Source organism: Salvelinus alpinus, chromosome 3 (assembly GCF_045679555.1).
Source record: "Salvelinus alpinus chromosome 3, SLU_Salpinus.1, whole genome shotgun sequence".
Classification (NCBI taxonomy): domain Eukaryota; kingdom Metazoa; phylum Chordata; class Actinopteri; order Salmoniformes; family Salmonidae; genus Salvelinus; species Salvelinus alpinus.
Window position 1 is genome coordinate 30064088 of NC_092088.1, and position 21339 is coordinate 30085426.

Genomic DNA, 21339 nt, shown 5'->3' on the forward strand with positions numbered 1-21339 from the left:
ACAATAAGGTAAGTGAATTTTGTCCCATTCCTCCTGACAGAGTGGTGTAACGGAGTCAGGTTCGTAGGCCTCCTTGCTAGCACATGCTTTTCAGTTCTGCCCACAAATTTTTATAGGATTGAGAACACCTGGGCTTTGATCGCCACTCTAATACCTTGACTTTGTTGTCCTGAAGCCATTTTGCAACAACTTTGGAAGATTGCTTGGGGTCATTGTCCATTTGGAAGACTCATTTGTGACCAAGCTTTAACTTCCTGACTGATATCTTGAGATGTTGCTTCAATATATCCACATAATTTTCCTACCTTATGATGCCATCTATTTTGTGAAGTGCACCAGTCCCTCCTGCAGAAAAGCACCCCCACAACATGATGCTGCCACCACCGTGCTTCACGGTTGGGATGGTGTTCTTTAGCTTGCAAGCCTCCCCCTTTTTCCTCCAAACATAACGATGGTCATTATGGCCAAACAGTTCTAGTTTTGCTTCATCAGACCAGAGTACATTTCTCCAAAAAGTACGATCTTTGTCCCCATGTGCAGTTGCAAACCGTAGTCTGGCTTTTTGATGGCGATTTTGGAGCAGTGGCTTCTTCCTTGCTGAGCGGCCTTTCAGGTGATGTCGATATAGGACTCGTTTTACTATGGATATAGATACTTTTGTACTTGTTTCCTCCAGCATCTTCACAAGGTCCTTTGCTGTTGTTCTGGGATTGATTTGCACTTTTCACACCAAAGTACGTTTATCTCTAGGAGAGAACGCGTCTCCTTCCTGAGCAGTATGACGGCAGCGTGGTCCCATGGTGTTCATACTTGCGTACTATTGTTTGTACAGATGAACGTGGTACCTTCAGGCCTTTGGAAATTGGATGAACCAGACTTGTGGAGGTCTACAATTGTTTTTCTTAGGTCTTGGCTGGTTTCTTTTGATTTTCCCATGATGTAAAGCAAAGAGGCCCTGAGTTTGAAGGTAGGCCTTGAAATACATCCACAGGTACACCTCCAATTGACTCAAAGGATGTCAATTAGCCTATCAGAAGCTTATAAAGCCATGACATTATTTTCTGGAATTTTCCAAGCTGTTTAAAAAGGCTCAGTCAACTTAGTGAATGTAAACTTCTGACCCACTGGAATTGTGATACAGTGAATTATAAGTGAAATAATCTGTCTGTAAACAATTGTTGGAAAAATTACTTGTGTCATGCACAAAGTAGATGTCCTAACCGACTAGCCAAAACTATAGTTTGTTATCAAGAAATTTGTGGAGTGGTTGAAAAACGAGTTTCAATGACTCCAACCTAAGTGTATGTAAACTTCCGACTTCAACTGTATGTATGTATGTATGTATATATATATTTACCCAAAAAATATGGGGGATTGGAAATGATACAGCCACAATCTGCAATATATGAAAAATGCAATTATGTAATTCTGAGCCTTCATTCAACAGAGCAGTACAGACTTTTGTTGCACATAATTAACCTGTAGTCTATTTGACTGAAGCACCTCTGCCACTCGTTATACTGTCCAGCTTAGGCTGCAGCAGAAGCAAACTCCTTTGTTGGAGACTTTTGCCCGCGTGCATTGGCTGGTGAACGGCTGGCTCACGGAGAAACTCGTAAAGGCAATTTTTTTAAACTATTTTTATTAAGTATACCATGTTAATATTATTTCATACCTTGATAGCGCTTCTTGGTCTATAAAAAAAATCTGAGCTGAATGTGAAGTCACAGGAAGCATAAGCTGCATTCGTTCACATGTGCAGAAAATATTTGGATGGTTCAAGGCTGACATTTGGTCATTTCAATTTTTAAAAAAAACACTTTGTAACATGACTAGCTATAGAAATGGAAACATTGTGATTTTAGTGTGCGCAGAACAGCTGGCTGGGGAACTAATTTACACGCGCCTATAGGCCTACTATATCTAGGCCTATATCTAGTTTCTACAATGTTGACAGAATAAATACAGGAAAGTGTACATACTGTGTGATGATAAGACTTGGGCAGTATCCAGATTGTCATATCGACCTTATGCCATTCTGGGATATTCGCTAATACCGGCACTCTACACAATGGGCACCATTTTCAAACGTCACTTTGCCTCTGTAATCCAAAAGGTTAGCAATTCTAACAAGTACATGTAAAATACGACAGAGAAAGCAAACTAAATGCTAATGAGCGTACCGAACATTTTATAGTCTCTGACCTAAACTATTTGCAGGGCCGACATCCCAGCTCCTAAAGTTATACAAGTAACAAACAAAACAATGCTACTCAAAGTTTCCTGCATGCACAAAACAAATATTAGATAGCAAGGCTCTTGATTAAGGAACGGATTCTTTGCCATCACCAAGCGAAACTTTATTTTTGGAAGAAACTAACCACTCAGCTAGATAGCTAACTTGCTACTAAATTAGCAAACCAAATTCACAACTGCAGAGCATTTTTGTATATTTTAGACAGTTAATATTATAAGATATCTAGCTGGCAAACATTTGCGAATTTCATACTGTAGCTCGATCACCTGGCGCGTGCTGCACAACAGTGAATGACTCACAAGGCTCTGGTCTCTCGTCATTGTGTGCTTGTAAAAAAAACACCACGTGACTGGGGACTAGTGGTAAGCTTCATAATGAAAAACTGTGACAGGTGAAATGAAGGCAGCGATTTTCTTTACCTCCTAAATATTGCACAAGATAACTGCAGGAATTTGTCAACGAGGCCCTTCACTTCCCCAGAGTCAGATTAACTCCTGGATACTATTTTTATGTCTGTGTCCAGTATGAAGGAAGTTGGAAGTAGTTTCCCGAGCCCATCGATGGTGCGCTTAACGGCTACTGGATGTTTTCACGTTTCTAGGCATCAGTCCACTGTGCACAATTGTGTAGGCTATTGTGCAACACCCAATGGTATTTTCCTTTCCATTATTCAGGACATTTAGAATGACAACAAATTAGTTGCCTTGTGGGCTTATAAACAAAATTATCTGGTAATCAGGTTATGAAATGTCATGACAAAGAAATATTAAATTATTGTCCTAGATCTATTGTTGTTAGACCCAATGTGTCTCTCCTCACTGATGTCAATGAATGAATGATCAAATGGTGAATGTGACTTGAATTATGTGAATAGCCTAATGATAAGGATGATGGTGAGAGCCTATTAACAGATTGACTGTAGTCCCTTTAAATCATAGGATATTGTTATATTGTGTCTCTAAAATCACAATGTTTCAATTTCTATAGTCATGTGAAAGTATTTTTTAAATTGAAACATCCAAATATGGGGGGGGTACCTTCCAGTTTTGCTCGACAAAAATACACGTAAGCCTATTTGACAGATCCCATAAAACCATACAAAATTAGAGGTTATAGCTGTACTGCCGGAACAGAGTTTCCGTTAGGAAAATGTGGTGCCTGCAGCATTTTAATTTACACGACACTGAAGACATTTACTGGACCCATAGGCATTGGGTGCGTAACCTGATTAGGGCATCCACCCACAATGCTCAGAAAGACAGAAATCACATTTAGATTATGGTAATTCATCTTAATAGAACATGCAACTCGAGGCTGTAAAGGCGTGCGTCCTTCTTACCAAATTGCGATGCGCAACAACAAGGAGGAATTTGGACATAAATGATGGACATTATCGAGAGAAAAAAAAACATTTGTGGAACTGGGATTCCTGGGAGTGCATTCTGATGAAGATCATCAAAGGTAAGTGAATATTTATAATGTTATTTCTGACTTTGTTGACTCCAAAACATCTTTATGGCTTATTTGGGCTCTGAGCGGTGTACTCAGATTATAGCATGGTGTGCTTTTTCCGTAAGGTTTTTTTGAAATCTGACAGCGGTTGCATTAAGGAGAAGTTTATCTAAAGTTCCATGTTTAATACTTGTATCTTTTATCAATGTTTATTATGAGTATTTCTGTAAATTGATGTGGCTCTCTGCAAAATCACCGGATGTTTTGGAACGACTGAACATAACGTGCCAATGTAAACTCCGATTTTTGGATATAATTATGAACTTTACCGAACAAAACATACATGTATTGTGTAACATGAAGTCCTATGAATGTCATCTGATGAAGATCAAAGGTTAGTGATTAATTGTATCTATATTTTTGCTTTTTGTGACTCCTCTCTTTGGCTGGAAAAATGGCTGTTTTTCTGTGACTTGGCTCTGACCTAACATAATCGTTTGGTTTGCTTTCGTCGTAAAGCCTTTTTGAAATCGGACACTGTGGCTGGATTTACAACAAGTGTATCTTTAAAATGGTGTAAAGTACATGTATGTTTGAGGAATTTTAATTATGGGATTTCTGTTGTTTTGAATTTGGAGCCCTGCAGTTTTCACTGGCTGTTGACGAGGTGAGACGCTACCGTCCCACATACCCTAGAGAGGTTAAAAACAGGACCATCAAATCTGTTAACACGCGATTGCATTTAGAATTGTTGCGCAATGATTTGACTTATAAAACGCGGTTCACTCCAGCAGCATCAGGAGCTGTAGCAGCAGCTCTCACACTACATTGACTGGCATTTCAGTCAATAAATAGGTTAAAATGCATTATTTCAGTGATTTTTTTTATTCGACCATGACAATTGACCGGCGCCAATTATATTTATCGGCTTTTCATTATTATTATTTTTTGCCAAAAGCCATCTATTACCGGCTAACAGAAACCCTGCACCGGAACAGGTTTTGTGGGATGTCTAAATCTGGGGTGGACAATTCTAGTCCTCGGGGGCCTGATTGGTGTCACAGTATTGCTCCTCCCCAGCTAACACACCCAACTCCAATGATCACTTAATCATGATCTTCAGTTTAGAATACAATTTGATTAAATCAGCTGTGTTTGCTAGGGATGGAGAAAAAGTGTGACACAAATCAGGCCCACCCCTGGTCTAAATCAAGCAGCCTATATCAATGGCTGTGTTTACACAGGCAGCCCAATTCTGATCTTTTGTACAATTATAGGCAAAAAAATCGAGATCTGACCGGTCAAAAGTAAAATTTGTGGCAAAAATATCAGAATTGGGCTGCCTGTTTAAATGCAGTCAGAGAGACCTTGTATAGGCTAATTCACAAACAGGTAATATAATGTAGGCTAGTTTTGGTCACCTAATAGGCTATAGGGTCACATTGCCTTATATTGAACCAATTCCTCTACTAAAACATTTTTAGGAAGAGAAAAGGTCCTCTCCTTTAACCTCTCTAGGGTATGTGGGACGTCACCTCATCAACAGCCAGTGATACTGCAGGGCGCCAAATTCAAAACAGAAATCCCATAATTTAAATTCCTCAAACATACAAGTATTTTACACAATTTTAAAGCTACACTTGTTGTAAATCCAGCCAAAGTGTCCGATTTCAAAAAGGTTTTACGACGAAAGCACACCAAACGATTATGTAAGGTATGAGCCAAGTCACAGAAATAGACAGCCATTTTTCCAGCTAAAGAGAGCATTAACAAAAAGCAGAAATAGAGATGAAGATTTTCAAAGGTTAATGATTAATTTTATCAGATGACACTCATAGGACTTCATGTTACACAATACATGTATTTTATGTTTGATAAAGTTCATATTTATATCCAAAAATATGAGTTTAGGCAAGACGCTACAGGATCACTTGGCAAAAAGCCTGAGAAAATGCATAGCGCCACATTAAAATGAATGACTACGAAAATTACTATAAAATCAAACTTTCATTAAATCACACATGAAAGATATCAAATTAAAGCTACACTGGTTGTGAATCCAGCCAACATGTCAGAATTCAAATAGGCTTTTCAGCGAAAGCATACGATGCTATTATCTGAGCATAGCACCATTGTAAACAAAAGAGAGAAAACATTTCAACCCTGCAGGAGCGACACAAAACGCAGAATAAAAATATAATTCATGCCTTACCTTTGACGAGCTTCTGTTGTTGGCACTCCAATATGTCCCATAAACATCACAAATGGTCTTTTTTTCGATTCATTCCGTCGATATATGTCCAAAATGTCCATTTATTTGGCGCGTTTGATCCAGAAAAACACAGATATCAAAGGTAACTGTAAACATTGCCAAAAAATGTCAAACTACTTATGTAATACAACTTTAGGTATTTTTTAACGTTAATAATCGATAAAATTGAAGACGGAATGATATGTGTTCAATACAGGATTAAAACGATATGTTGCATGCCTTCTGTTTGATTGAAACGCATGTCTAGGACACCAGGAGTGCCTCGACTTCAAGATGGCCGTATTTCTTCATTACACAAAGGAATAACCTCAACCTATTTCTCACGACTGTTGACATCCAGTGGAAGCCGTAGGAACTGCAAGCAAGTTGCTTAGAAATCTGGGTTCCCAATGAAACCTCATTGAAAAGACAGTGACCTCCAAAAAAAATAAAAATCTGAATGGTTTGTCCTCGGGGTTTCGCCTGCTACATAAGTTCTGTTATACTCACAGACATGATTCAAACAGTTTTAGAAACTTCAGAGTGTTTTCCATCCAAATCTACTAATAATATGCATATCCTATCTCCTGGTGATGAGTAACTGGCAGTTGAATTTGGGTATGTTTTTCATCCAAACGTGAAAATGCTGCCCCCTACCCTACAGAAGTTAAGCCCCAAATAAATATTAGTTAAAAACATAGAAATGCTTCAAAAAAGCAATAGTCAATTGATGTTGAGCAATTGCAATTAAATCAGGAACAAAATGCCATTTCAAAAAACAATTTCCTGTACAGATTAAAGAGTAGAAGAATACAGGCATTTCTGGTGGCAATGTCCAGCAAAAAATCTAACTTGTCTAAGTGTTAGCGAACACAAAGTCTGTCAGTGTTCACGCTGCATTCATTTAGCTGTGGCGATACGCCACTGCAAAATCATTGCCGCCACCAGTGGAGACCCATAATTCAGGGCAGGTGGGTCAGAAGCCCACCAGTTGAGCCCCACCTGTTTATTCCCCAAAATAATAATTTGCCTGTTATTTTTTGGCATTAATACGTGCTCAGCACTTCTGTGGGGGTGGGGCAGGCAGCGGAAAATACGGAACGTATGGGTTGGTAATGTTCTTTAGTTGCGCCGTAATTGGATTAGTGTTCTGTCACTCATGGGGACACTACGTCGACCTGAATGCCAAGCATCAAGACTGGAGGATGGTGATGGCAGCATCATACTGTGGGGATGTTTTTCAGCGGTAGAGACTGAGAGACTAGTCAGGATCGAGGGAAAGATGAACAGAGTATAGTAGATCCTTGATGAAAACCCGCTCCAGAGCGCTCAGGACCTCAGACTGGGGTGAAGGTTCACCTTCCAACATGACAACGACCTTAAGCGCACACATCTTTGAGTGGCCAAGCCAGAGCCCAGACTTGAACCCGACCAAACATCTCTGGAGAGACCTGAAAATAGCTGTGCAGCGATGCTCCCCATCCAACCTGACAGAGCTTGAGAGGATCTGCAGAGAAGAATGGGAGAAACTCCCCAAATACAGGTGTGCCAAGCTTGTAGTGTCATACCCAAGAAGAATGGGAGAAACTCCCCAAATACAGGTGTGCCAAGCTTGTAGTGTCATACCCAAGAAGACTCGAGGCTGTAATCGTGCTTCAACAAAGGTGCTTCAACAAAGTTCTGAGTAAAAGGTCTGAATACTTATGTAAATGTTTAGATTGATTAGGGAAAAAACAATTTAATCAATTTTAGAATAAGACTGCAACGTAACAAAATGTGGAAAAAGTGAAGGGGTCTGAATACTTTCCAAATGCACTTTTACTGTAGCTAAGAAAGTAATACTAAGTGTATGTTGTGTAGTAAGCTGTTAGTAGCCCATGTGCCTCACCCTAATAATTTGGTGCCTCAAAACTTAGCCTACTGTTCTGACTTGGTGGTGCACGTGTAGCCTATAGCTTGTGTTAGAGAAATGTAATCATCAAATATTGTAAGAGCTTTCATTGTCTGCTTATATGCCCCCTTTATTTAACCTACAGTTCTGACTAGGGACACACAATATATCGGAATAGGACAATATTAGCTAAAAATGCCAACATCGGCCCGATGTCTAGTTTAACGCTGATGTGCAAAACCGATGTCAAAGCTGACGTGCATACCTATATAAACGTAGGTAGATGACGTAATGACGTCATGAAAAATACAGCGCTACACAGAACAAAAGCAGAAAAATACTAAGCGCACACTTCTAACAACTAAACAACTAAGTTCAAGTCGAGCAGTCATTTGAAAGAGTAAGACAATTTCAGCGAGACAACTCAAAATGCGCAATCCATTAACGGCAAGATAATGTAATTCAGTGCCCTTGACAATCAACCGTTCTCTGTCATGGATGATGTTGGCTTTCGCTGACTGGTCGAGCACCAGTACACACCACCAAGTAGGCGCTATTTTTCAGATGTTGCCCTACCGGAGTTACACAGTATTGTTGAAAAACACATATATAAGCTACTCGCTATGGGCTTCACGACTGACATTTGGACCAGCGATGTCAGCCCCATGAGCATGCTGAGTCTGACAGTACAGTGGGTCGACAAGGATTTTTTACTGAGGAAAGCCGTATTGCATGCTCTAGAATCTGCTGGTTCTCATACCGCTGCTGCCATTTCAAATGGCATTTGAGAACATGATTGAAACATGAACACACTCCTAGCTCCATTCAAACAACTGACTCGAGAAATAAGTTCAACTGCGTCAGCAGCAGACGTGATACCCTCAATCATGGCACTGTTCAACAAAACTGCCGACACATACCGTGGGGTTAAAACGTGCAAAAGTACTCTACTAGAGGCTGTGAACAAGCGCTTGGGTGGCATTCTCTCTGAGCCTCTTTACTGTCTCGCCACCATGCTCGATGCTAGGTACAAGGATCGCTACTTCGATGCAGACAAGAAACAGAGTTTCTGTGAAATGTTACAGACACAGCTGGACAAGATGGAAACGGACACAGTAACACACAGTGCACACCGAGGAAGAGAACTCACGACAGAAGAGGCCACTGACAGACAGAGCAGAAACTTCACTGCTTGACATGTATGATGAAATCCTGGTTGAGACTGAACAAATGAACGAAACAGCACAGCAAGTAAGTGAAAAACAATAGGTTTGATTATGTTTTACTGGTAATGGGGACATGTAAATGCGAACAAAATAACATTTTGGTCAGTGTATGTTGCTTAACTATTTAACTGTACCAAAATACTTAAAAGGCCGCAAAATGTTTAAATATCGGTATCGGGTTTTTTGGCAAGGAAAATATCAGAATCGCCCAAAAATGTCATATCGGTGCATCCCTAGTTCTGAGACTTAGTGTACAGGGAGAATACTATAAGAATGGCCCATGTTCTGAATTGTGTCGCTGCTCCTCATTAATGTCTTATTGAAAATATAGATTGCCTCTTATCCGCTCATCGTAGCCTTTACGCCACGTTTGTACATCTCAATTGTCTGTAGAATCCACATTTGTTTAAGCAAATCAGCCATATTAGCTATGGTTTTTAAAGTAAGTAAATTATGCTGAATGAACTGTTTCGCTGCCAGACAAGGCTCTGCTGATAGACAGGTGTAGCTAAGGATTCACTCCATGGTGCTAAAAAGAAAGCTCTGCTGTTGGGACAGCTAGAGTTGAAGTCGGAAGCTTACATACACTTAGGTTGGAGCCATTAAAACTAGTTTTTCTACCACTCCACCAATTTTTTGTTAAGAAACTATAGTTTTGGCAAGTTGGTTAGGACATCTACTTTCTGCATGACAAGTAATTTTTCTAACAATTGTTTACAGACTATTTCACTGTATCACAATTCTAATGGGTCAAAAGTTTACATACAGTTGACTGTGCCTTTAAACAGCTTGGAAAATTCCAGAAAATTATGTCATGGCTTTAGAAGCTTCTGATGGCTAATTGACATCATTTGAGTCAATTGGAGGTGTACCTGTGGAAGTATTTCAAGGCCTACCTTCAAAGTCAGTGCCTCTTTGCTTGACATCAGAAAATCAAAAGAAATCAGCCAAGACCTCAAAATAAATAATTGTAGACCACAAGTCTGGTTCATCCTTGTTCGTCTGTACAAACAATAGTACGCAAGTATAAACACCATGGGACCCCGCAGTCGTCATACCGCTCAGGAAGGAGACGCGTTCTGTCTCCTAGAGATGAACGTACTATGGTGCGAAAAGTGGAAATCAATTTCAGGACCTTGTCAAGATGCTGGAGGAAACAGGTACAAAAGCAAATATATCCACAGTAAAACGAGTACTATATCGACATAACCTGAAAGGCCGCTCAGCAAGGAAGAAGCCACTGCTCCAAAACCGCCATAAAAAAAACAGACTACGGTTTGCAACTGCACATGGGGACAAAGATCGTACTTTTTCGAGAAATGTCCTCTGGTCTGATGAAACAAAAATAGAACTGTTTGGCCATAATGAACATCGTTATGTTTGGAGGAAAAAGGGGGAGACTTGCAACCCGAAGCACAACATCCCAACCGTGAAGCACTGGGGTGGCAGCATCATGTTGTGGGCGTTCTTTGCTGCAGGACTGGTGCACTTCACAAAATAGATAGCATCATGAGGAAAGGAAAATTATGTGGATATATTGAAGCAACATCTCAAGACATAAGTCAGGAAGTTAAAGCTTGGTCGCAAATGGGTCTTCGAAATGGACAATGACCCCAAGCATACTTCCAAAGTTGTGGCAAAATGGCTTCAGGACAACAAAGTCAAGGTATCGGAGTGGCCATCACAAAGTCTTGACCTCAATCCTATAGAAAATGTGGGCAGAAATGAAAAAGAGTGTGGAGGCCTACAAACCTGACTCAGTTACACCAGCTCTGTCAGGAGGAATGGGCCAAAAGTCACCCAACTTATTGTGGAAAGCTTGTGGAAGGCTACCCAAAATGTTTGACCCAAGTAAAACAATTTAAAGGCAATGCTACCCAATACTAAATTGAGCGTACGTAAAACTTCTGACCCACTGGGAATGTGATGAAAGAAATAAAAGCTGAAATAAATCATTCTCTACTATTATTCTGACATTTCACATTCTTAAAATAAAGTGGTGATCCTAACTGACCTAAAACAGGGAATTTTTACTAGGATTAAATGTCAGGAATTGTGAAAAACTTAGTTTAAATGCATTTGGCTAAGGTGTATGTAAACTTCAGACTTCAACTGTACATGTAGTCCCTAACAGTTTGTTGGCACAGTTTGTCACTGTTATAGTGCAATTAGTCAGACTGTTCTCTCTGCTACCGCACGGCAAGCGGTACCGGAGTGCCAAGTCTCCATCCAAAAGGGTCCTTAATACCTTCTACCCCCAAGTCATGAGACTGCTCAACAATTAATCAAATGTCCACCGCCTTTGTTTTTACAGTGCTGCTTCTCGCTGTTTATTATCTATGTATAGTCACTTTACCCCTACCTCCTTGTACAAATTACCTTGGCTAACCAGTACACTGACTCGGTACCCCCTGTATATATCCTGCCTATTTTGTGTTACTTTTTATTTTATTTAGTAATTATTTGCTATACTATTTTCTTAAAACTGCATTGTTGGTTAATGGCTTGTAAAGTAAACATTTCACCTGCTGTATTTGGCGCATGTGACACATTTTATTTGATACATTTAGTGTTGTATTGTGTAGTGGCTTTGCTGGTATGCATCTAAAACAATTTTTAGAGTTTGCCCCATCAAGAGGTACATGCTACAATCGCCACTGGCTGCCACGCCCCAAACAAATATGAAACATGAAAAACTACTTCTGCCGAGGTGCACTTTGAAGATGGTAGAACAATCCACATTGTATTTTCATCTACAATCAAAATGAGTAATGAATAGACAACCCCATAGTATAATATTTATCTATTTACCTAGTCGGCTTGTTGTTGTGCGTTCTATGCAAGATAAATATTCCTCTTACGGTGCATTCATATTGTGAATGGCACAGGGAGGGAAACATGCATTCTGGACAAGCATTCAATGCTTGTCCATTCATACTGCAATCACGGGGAAAACTGCCATTTTAATGGCCTTTGTTAAAAAGATGGGGGTCCCAGCTTTCCATTGCTACTTATTTCTTGACTCCTAAATATGTGTGAACTACAACATTTTAGCTTTCAGCAGAGGCAGGGTTAAGTACTTTCACAGCTCAGCAATTTGCCATGAGTGCATAGGGCAGAGTTGGATTGAATGTAACATGGGTCAATTGTAGTGTTACTTGAGGTAACCCTAATCATATTTTTTTTTGTTAATTGAGATGAGACATGACATTTTTAGTTGTACAAGAGTAGTGGAAACCAGGGAATGTGTTGGGGGGGACAGTGGTTTCAATGAAAAGTACAAGTAGGGTGGCGTTTACCCCAATTTACCCTAACAGTCAGGCCTACATTATATTCACTGTGTTTATGCAAGTTTTTTGGGAACATAAAATGTATCAATATAATGCTACTTAGTTAAAAGAACACATGTGGGATCTAGCTAATGATTAGCTCAACAGGCTAAATGCAGATAGGCTAAAGCACGGGGAAGCCCATTTATAGCCACTATGGTGCTATCAGTTGGGCTACAGGTGATAACGTGTATATTTCTAATAACATACCCGATATGACCATGCATAGTAAAACTGGGCCACATGGACAAAAATCCATGTCGAGATAAATTGCCTGAATTGATGTGACAACGATAAGTTTAGAACATTAATGTGCACCAGTTTTCTTTGCATTATCCTTAACTTCTACTGCACTGAACAAAACAACAATTATCAAGATTTTACTGAGTTTCAGTTCATAAGGAAATCAGTCAATTGAAAAAACTTCATAGGCCTAATCTATGAATTTCACATGACTGGTAATACAGATATGCATCGGTTGGTCACAGATACCTTAAAAAAAAAAAGGTAGGGACGTGGATCAAAAAAAACAATCAGTATCTGGTGTCACCACCATTTGCCCCATGCAGCGCGACACATCTCCTTCGCATAGAGTTGATCAGGTGATTGTGGCCTACGGAATGTTTTGCCACTCCTCTTCAATGGCTGTGCGAAGTTGCTGGATATTTGCAGGAACTGGAACACTGCCGTACACATCAATCCAGAGTATCCCAAACATGCTCACTGGGTGACAGACAATGGAAGAATTGAGACATGTTCAGCTTCCAGGGGCTGTGTACAGATCCTTGCGACATGGGGCCGTGCATTATCATGCTGAAACATGAGATGATGACGGCAGATGAATTGCACGACAATGGGCCTCAGGATCTCATCACGGTATCTCTAAATTCAAATTGCCGTCGATAAAATTCAATTGTGTTCGTTGTCCATAGCTTATGCCTTCCCATACCATAACCCCACTATGGGGCACTATGTTCACAACGTTGACATCATGCAAACCGCTCACCTCCACAATGCCATACCAGGATTTATCCGTGAAGAGCATACTTCTCCAGCGTGCCAGTGGTCATCAAAGGTGAGCATTTGCCCACTGAAGTCGGTTACGACACAGAACTGCAGTCAGGTCAAGACCCTGGTGAGGACGAAGAGCACGCAGATGAGCTTCCCTGAGAGGGTTTCTGACAGTTTGTGCAGAAATTCTTCAGTTGTGCAAACCCACAGTTTCATTGGCTGTCTGGTCTCACACGATTCCACAGGTGAAAAAGCCAGATACAGTGGTCTTAGGCTGCCGTGGTTACACGTGGTCTGCGGTTGTGAGGCCGGTTGGACATACTGCCAAATTCGTTTGGAGTGGCCTATGGTAGAGAAATGAACATTAAAATGATCTGGCAACAGCTCTGGTGGATATTCCTGCAATCACCATGCCAATTGCACACTCCCTCAACACTGGAGACATCTGTGGCATTGTGTTGTGTGACAAAACTGCACATTTTAGAGTGGCCTTTTATTGTCCCCAGCACAAGAAGCACCTGTGTAATGAGCATGCTGTTTATTCAGCTTCTTGATATGCCACACTTGTCTGGTGGATGGATTATCTTGGCAAAGGAGAAATAGTAACTAACAAATGTGCACAAAATGAGAAGCTTTATGTGCATACAGAACATTTCTGGGATCTTTTATTTCAGCTCATTAAACATGGGACACTTTACAGGTTGTGTTTATATTTTTGTTTGGTGGTTGTAGCCATCAATTTTCCTGCCATAAGTGATCGGTATGGTTGGTGTCGATCATTTTCGGTTTATCGTCCCAGCTCTAATGCATAGGTGTTAAGCATGGTTCATTATATTAAAAGAATTTTTACCAAGCCTATGTTATTGGGCTCATTTCTGGAGGTGGAAATTCTATTTTAACATAATACATTATTATTTACATCCTTTAAAAAAGTCCCCAGAACCAAGCTTCTCAATCCTGAGCGTCTCAGAGGAAACACGGGTCTATCTCCAATGCATCAGTCATTAAAGACTGCGCTAAGTCACAGACAAAACCTTAAAACAATAATTGGGAAATTCCACACCAGGAAGGCCAGGAAATAGTTTTGGTATCTCAGATTGTTCTGGCAATTTTCACATATAAACTTAATAGGGAGGTAGGAAGTTTGATATGCTTTTTATATTTAACACAAACCATTTTTTGTTAGACCCTTTATAAACATATACATGCCTCCTACATTAAACGTACATGATACAGACAACATCTTGGTGTCATTACACTTCTAATAGTGTGCTCTAAATTATGTTTAGATTACGAAATACATTTTACTTTAATGTATTCAATAGTCAAAATATTAATATGAATCTCAAAAGAACCCATTTTGAGTTAAATTTGTTTAAATATATTGTTTTAAAACATACTCTACAAGTAGGCTACATAAAACTTCCAAGGTGGGTGCGCTGATACTTTTGAAGTTAAGATCAGTTTTATGAGCACCACCAACACAGTGAGTGGGAGAATGTATTCGAAGGAAACTTCCTCTGCTGGTGATTTGCTGAACGTGATTGATTAATGACCTATAATGTCAATTTCTATAAATGGGTCAAATCTTCAAAAGTAGCAGAGCACCCACTCTGGAAATTTGACGTGTTTGAAGTAGAGGTCGACCGATTGTGATTTTTCAATGCTGATACCGATTATTGGAGGACCAAAAAAATCCGATACAGATTGGAGGACCAAAAAAATCCGATACAGATTAAATCGGCCGATTTGTATAAATATATGACAATTACAACAATACTGAATGAACAATGAACACTTATTTTAACTTAATATAATACATATATAAAATCAATTTAGTCTCAAATAAATAATGAAACATGTTCAATTTGGTTTAAATAATGCAAAAACAGTGTTGGAGAAGTAAAAGTTCAATATGTGCCATGTAAAAAAGCTAACGTTTAAGTTCCTTGCTCAGAACATGAGAAAGCTGGTGGTTCCTTTTAACATGAGTCTTCTATATTCACAGTTAAGAAGTTTTAGGTTGTAGTTCTTATAGGACCATTTCTCTCTATACGATTCGTATTTCATATACCTTTGACTATTGGATGTTCTTATAGGCACTATAGTATTGCCAGCCTAATCTCGGGAGTTGATAGGCTTGAAGTCATAAACAGTGCTGTGCCTCAAGCGTTGCTAAGAGCTACTGTTTGAATGAATGCTTATGAGCCTGCTGCTGCCTACCACCGCTCAGTCAGACTGCTCTAACAAATCATATACTTAATTATAATATAATAAACGCAGAAATACGAGCCTTAGGTCATTAATATCGTCAAACCCGTAAACTATCATTTCGAAAACGTTTATTCTTTCAGTGAAATACGGAACCGTTCCGTATTTTATTGTAAGGGTGGCAACCCTAAGTCTAAATATTACTGTTACATTGCACAACCTTCAATGTTGTCATAATTATGTAAAATTCTGGCAAATTAATTACGGTTTTTGTTAGGAAGAAATGGTCTTCACACAGTTCGCAACGAGCCAGGCGGTCCAAACTGCTGCATATACACTGACTCTGCTTGCACTGAACGCAAAAGTGACACAATTTCCCTAGTTAATATTGCCTGCTAACATGATTTTTTTTAAACTAAATATATAATAAAAAATAGGCATTGATGTTTATGATTAGGTACATTATTGCAACGATTGTGCTTTTTTCGCGAATAGGCTTTTGTTAAATCACCACCGGTTTGGCGAAGTAGGCTGTGATTCGATGATAAATTAACAGGCACCGCATTGATTATATGCATCGCAGAACAAGCTAGTTAACCTAGTAATATCGTCAACCATGTGTAGTTCACTAGTGATTATGTGAAGGTTGATTGTTTTTATAAGGTAAGTTTAATGCTAGCGAGCAACTTACCTTGGCTCCTTGCAGCCACAAGGTCCTTTTGATGCTGCACACGCGTAACAGGTGGTCAGCCTGCCACGCAGTCTCCTCGTGGATTGCAATGTAATCGGCCATAATCGGCGTACAAAAAGGCCGATTACTGAGTGTTATGAAATCTTGAAAAATCGGCCCTAATTAATCTGTCGACCTCTAGTTTGAAGAGTATATTACTCCAAACAATATCTCTAAATATAAGCTAAATCAAAAAGTATACTTTTGAGATATTCATTACGTTGAATAAATGAATGTGAACATTTTTATTTCAGAATCTAGACATTCTCCCTATTTTAGAGCACACTATAAGGACTATAATGACACCAAAATGTTGTTTGTATCATGTGCTGTTATCAGATCATAGGGTCTTACAAGAGGCATGCACAGGCTTGATAGGGGCAAAAATTGTCACTTTCCACGTGTGGAATTGCTCAATTGGTACAGGCACTAGAAATCGATAGAGGTCCAATGTGGACTGTGCTATGGGAGCGATTTTATATTCTGCCCTTGCTCGTAGGACTCCTCCTTTCCTAAAAATTCAATCTCAGAAAACATTTGATCTGTTGATTTTTTTAAACTACGATCATCTGGACTCTCTTTCATCCCTGACTTTGCGCAATTGTACTTCCTCACACAAATCCCATCACCTTAACCAAGCAAAGGAGGTTATGAGGTGGTGGAAGGGAGATTAATGCATACAGTACATTCGGAAGGTATTCAGACCCCTTGACTTTTCCCACATTTTGTTACGTTACAGCCTTATTCTAAAATGTATTATATAGTCCCCCCCCCCCCCCCCCTCTTCAGTCTACACACATTACCTCATAATGACAAAGCAAAAACAGGTTTAGAAATTTTAGCAAAATCTGTAAATATACATTTACATAAGTATTCAGACCCTTTACGCAGTACTTTGTTGAAGCGCCTTTGGCAGCGATTACAGCCTCGTGACTTCCTGGGTATGACGATACAATTTTGCCACATCTGCATTTGGGGAGTTTCTCCCATTCTTCTTTGCAGATCCTCTCAAGCTCTGCCAGGTTGGATGGAGAGTGTCGCTGCACAGCTATTTTCAGGTCTCTCCAGAGATGTTTGATCGGGTTCAAGTCCGGGCTCTGGCTGGGCCACACAAGGACATTCAGAGACTGCTGCGTCTACCTAGTCTCCCAGTCCCTGAAAAACATCCCACAGCATGATGCTGCTGCCACTACGCTTCACTGTAGGGATGGTGCCAGGTTTCCTCCAGACGTGACGCTTGGCATTCAAGCCAAAGAGTTCACTCTTGGTTTCATCAGACCAGAGAATCTTGTTTATCATGGTCTGAGAGTCCTTTAAGTGCCTTTTGTCAAATTCCAAGCGGGCTGTCATGTGCCTTTTACTGAGGGGCTTTTGTCTGACCACTCTACCATAAAGGCTGGATTGGTGGAGTGCTGCTGAGATGGTGGATCTCACCATCTCCACAGAGGAACTCTAACTCTGTCAGAGTGACCATCGGGTTCTTGAACACCTCCCTGACCAAGGCACTTCTCCCCCTATTGCGCAGTTTGGCCGAGTGGCCAGCTCTAAGAAGAGTCTTGGTGGTTCCAAACGTCTTCCATTGAAGAATGATGGAGGCCACTGTGTTCTTGGGGACCTTCAATGCTACAGAAATGGATCTGTGCCTCGACATGATCCTGTCTCGGAGCTCTACAGACAATTCCTTGGAGCTCATGGCTTGGTTTTTGCTCTAACATGCACGGCCAACTGTGGGACCTTATATAGACAGGTGTGTGCCTTTCCAAATCATGTCCAATCAATTGAATTAACTACAGGTGGACTCCAATCAAGTTGTAGAAACAGCCCAAGGATGATCAATGGAAACAGGATGCACCTGAGCTCAATTTTGAGTCTCATAGCAAAGAGTCTGAATACTTATGTAAATAAGGTATGTTTTATTTTATACATTTGCAAAAATGTCTACAAATCTGTTTTCACTTTGTCATTATGGGGTATTGTTTATAGATTGATGAGAAAAAAATATTTAATCCATTTTAGAATAAGGCTGTAACGTAACAAAATGTAGAAAAAGTCAAGGGGTCTGAATACTTTCCGAATGCACTGTATCTAATGTCACCTTCTATTTGATGCTATTACTAACAGTGCAGCAGCACCTAGAGGTTACACAGGTAAATCCATTTGAATTCAATCACTTTTTGACAGCATCCCTTTGGATTTAAACAAAACTTTCCATACATGTTTTCCCATGGAGGAAGTAGTCAGAAAGTGATGTTTTGGACCCAAATACCAAAACAATCAGGAGATATAGGTTTCTTAGAAAAAAATGGACAATTTACATTAAAGCCTATAAAAAAAAGTATCTAAAAACGTGTAAACACCAATTTTTTCATGAGGTCTTTGTGTTGTGCCCACCATCGGTTTAAACACAGCATGCTTTTGAATACAGGGTGGGTGTCATTTCAATCATATGTCCATTCTATGAATTCTATTTCTATCCATTCAGACCACTACAATTTAGCTGGAACACCATTGAAATTTAAATTGATGAAATTGTACTTCTAATTACTACCACAAAGATGGCTGCTGGACCATACACCGTTGAATGTCAATTTTATTATCTATATTTTTCAATGTTTGCAATAGTTTTCCTATGGAAGACAGAGTATAATTTAATACAGATATTCCCAATCAAGCCAACATTATCTGATGTGTGGACCTCCAACCATCTTGTGGTACCATTTGAAAGTTGACGTTTAAATTGTATTCCCATTTTAGTAAATATATCAGCCAAAACATGACACCCTCCCTGTATTGAAGAGCATGTATCTCAACCGATGGCAGGCACAACCCAAAACCCTCAGACGATGTAAAATAGGGTCCAAGCTACAACATATGCGAATAAGAATACGTTTTTTTTCTTGTGTAATATAATTTAAGTTTAAGATAATGTTTAAGTTACTATGAAATAGTTTGACAATCTTTTAAAAGGATACCAATCACAATCATCTAAAACATGGCTGTCTCATGGTATGGTGGGGTATGCACAATACACTGAGTGTACAGAACATTAGGAACACCTTCCTAATATTGCATTGCACCCCCTTTTGCCTTTCAGAACAGCCTCAATTCAATGGGGCATGGACTCTACAAGGTGTCAAGTGTTCCACAGGGATGCTGGCCCATGCTGACTCCAAATGTTTCCCACAGTTGTTTCAAGTTGGCTGGATGTTCTTTGGGTGGTGGGCCATTCTTGATACACACAAGAAACTGTTGAGCGTGGAAAAACCCAGCGGCGTTGCATGTTCCAGTGCACCTGGCACCATACCCCGTTCAAAGGCATGTACATCTTTTGTCTTGCCCATTCACCCTCTGAATGGCACACATACACAATCAAGGCTTGAAAATCCTTCTTTAACCCATCTCCTCCCCTTCATCTACACTGATTGCTTTCACCTGGTCAACCTGTCATGGAAAGAGCAGGTGTCACAAATGTTTTTTATACTCACTGTGGCCGCCATCATTATCTCTTTATCTAAATGTTTTGACATTTGGAGCTGCCAGCCTAATTTGTCCCTTCATTTGGGGACTGTGGGCAGTTTTTAGGTCATATTAAGCTGTATAAACTGTCCGGTCTAGGAAGTTAGAGAAGAAAATGTGTTATTGGGGAATATGGGTCCAAAAGATCAGTTAATTTCTAAATGTCATTATCAAGATGGAATGTTTCATGTCAATCTACTGCACTAACTAAGCCGCTACTATTGTTATTGTGAGGTGCAATGCAGTAGCTAACTGCACAATGGATGCAGGCTGGTACTACCTAACGTTAGCTACATTTCCTGAATACATTTCCTTCTCAGCTATACTGTCTGTATTGTGTTAAAATCACCATCTTCAACTTGCCAATTTCAAACAGGTAGAATGGCATGTGCATTAGCCAACATGAAATGATAACTGTAGGAAAAGTTTATGGCAGATGTTCGTCCACAACACAAGTCGGGGGGCTGTCTGGCTAATCAATCAATCCAAAGTACGGTTAGCACTTAGCTAGCTACCTATTAGGTACATGGCCATCTAACGAACGACCTAACGTTAGGCTCATAGCTAGCTAACAATACTTGAACGCCAAACCAAAGCTTTGGATGGATGGGTGGGTGGCTAGCTAGCTAGCTAGCTAACGTTACGGATGACTAACAGTTGGCTAACACCAAAACTTGAAGAGCAAGTTAGCTAACGTTAGCTAATTGAGCTAGCCATTTGTCGATACGTCAACTGTTACAAATAAATAAAGTACCTTGCTGACGAACTACAACATGGCGAAATTAGTTTTCATGCATTTAAAACTCTCATGCGATGTTAAGGGCATGCATGTATAACTTGGCTAACAAATAGCTGCGGTACATTGAATTAGCCCATTTTAAACCCCTACAGTTTGCTAGCCAGTAAGTTGGTGCTAGCTAACTAGCAGCGGTAGCTAACGTTAACTTCAAATTCCCATACTAACGTAGCTACTGATTGCAACTCATTGTTTATTTTGAGAAATGGCAACATTGTTTTCAATTTCATAACGACAAAGATATTAATTCATATTTCCATTAAATCTTTGTAACAATCTGTCTTGTTAGCTACATTTTCGGTAAACTCACCTTTTAACTGGCTGTATTTGCGCAGATCTTATGTTATTAACGTTAGCTGCTGCAACATCGACAAGATTCCATCATTGGATTTCAGCCAAAGCTATTTGCATACACAGCGCTATCTACTGTTTTGGAGTGGAAGTCCGAGGACTTTGCAACCAGGCCCTAATGTCCATGTTTAGGACCAAAAAAATAGTACACGTTTACAGTGTTGATTGATTGAAACACCAAGTTGCACTTTGAATTTTCTGAAAATGAATCAACCTTTCAGGTTTTGGTATACACTGACATTTGGGGGTCAGTGTTTTAATTTAATTGGACCAATTTATATTAATTCAATCTGCAGAATTGGTGGGCTATTCCCTCAC

The 21339-nt window shown here is 39.8% G+C and overlaps 1 protein-coding gene across 1 annotated transcript in view; it reads right to left on the minus strand.

Moving 5' to 3' along the window:
• Positions 1-21107, minus strand: part of LOC139570539 (speckle-type POZ protein-like) — a 36430-nt gene extending 15323 nt beyond the window's left edge. The window contains exon 1 of the mRNA XM_071392485.1: positions 20981-21107. The gene's annotated coding sequence lies outside the window, so the exon portion shown is untranslated. The remainder of the gene's footprint in view (positions 1-20980) is intronic.
• Between the last annotated feature and the right edge of the window lie 232 nt (positions 21108-21339).